Source organism: Lupinus angustifolius, chromosome LG19 (assembly GCF_001865875.1).
Source record: "Lupinus angustifolius cultivar Tanjil chromosome LG19, LupAngTanjil_v1.0, whole genome shotgun sequence".
In the NCBI taxonomy this organism is placed as follows: domain Eukaryota; kingdom Viridiplantae; phylum Streptophyta; class Magnoliopsida; order Fabales; family Fabaceae; genus Lupinus; species Lupinus angustifolius.
Genome location: NC_032027.1, coordinates 2,249,775 through 2,250,457, shown reverse-complemented (window position 1 = coordinate 2,250,457; position 683 = coordinate 2,249,775).

The following is a 683-nucleotide window of genomic DNA, read 5'->3' as shown; positions in this document are numbered from 1 at the left end:
TGTAACGTACATTGTGTTCTATAGTGAAGAAGGAAAATCTCCCAGATTAGAGGGGAGGACTGGATGTAGTTTTGCAGGGGACAGCAAAACGAACCAGGATAAAATCCATGCGCAATCTTTTCTATCCTTTTCTCTTTTATATTTCAAGATGTTAATGCGAGTTTGGAGCTGATATTTTGCATCCTTATTCCTTGCTATGTTCTTGTTAATCTTGCATAAAAGTTTGTTGTATATTTGTTTGTGTGTTGGTTAATAACTGTGCAAGTTGCTGTTCTGATCATTCTGGTTCTATTTAGATTTAATCGATTAAGTGGAATGTATGGACCATTAATAACAGAATACCCAAATATCCGAATCAATAGCCTCGATGAAGATTTTCATCTGGGCTTTCCAGTAGGCGTAACCTTCGCCACTGGATACGGGAGGGCGGTTAATGGATGCGCCATCACCGCCAAATGGGTTATTTGAGCCCATATGTAGTCCCTCTCGGATCACGCGGATACGGTTGAGCTAGCACGTCGTACTAGCTCTGATACCACTTGTTAGGTATCAGTGGCAGAATACACCTAGAAGGGGGGTTGAATAGGTGTGGCGGAGCTCAAGTTCCACTTTTCTGTTTTTTTTACACACTTGCTGAAAAATGCCCAGGTAATTGATTAAGCACTGTTCATAATCGATTAACC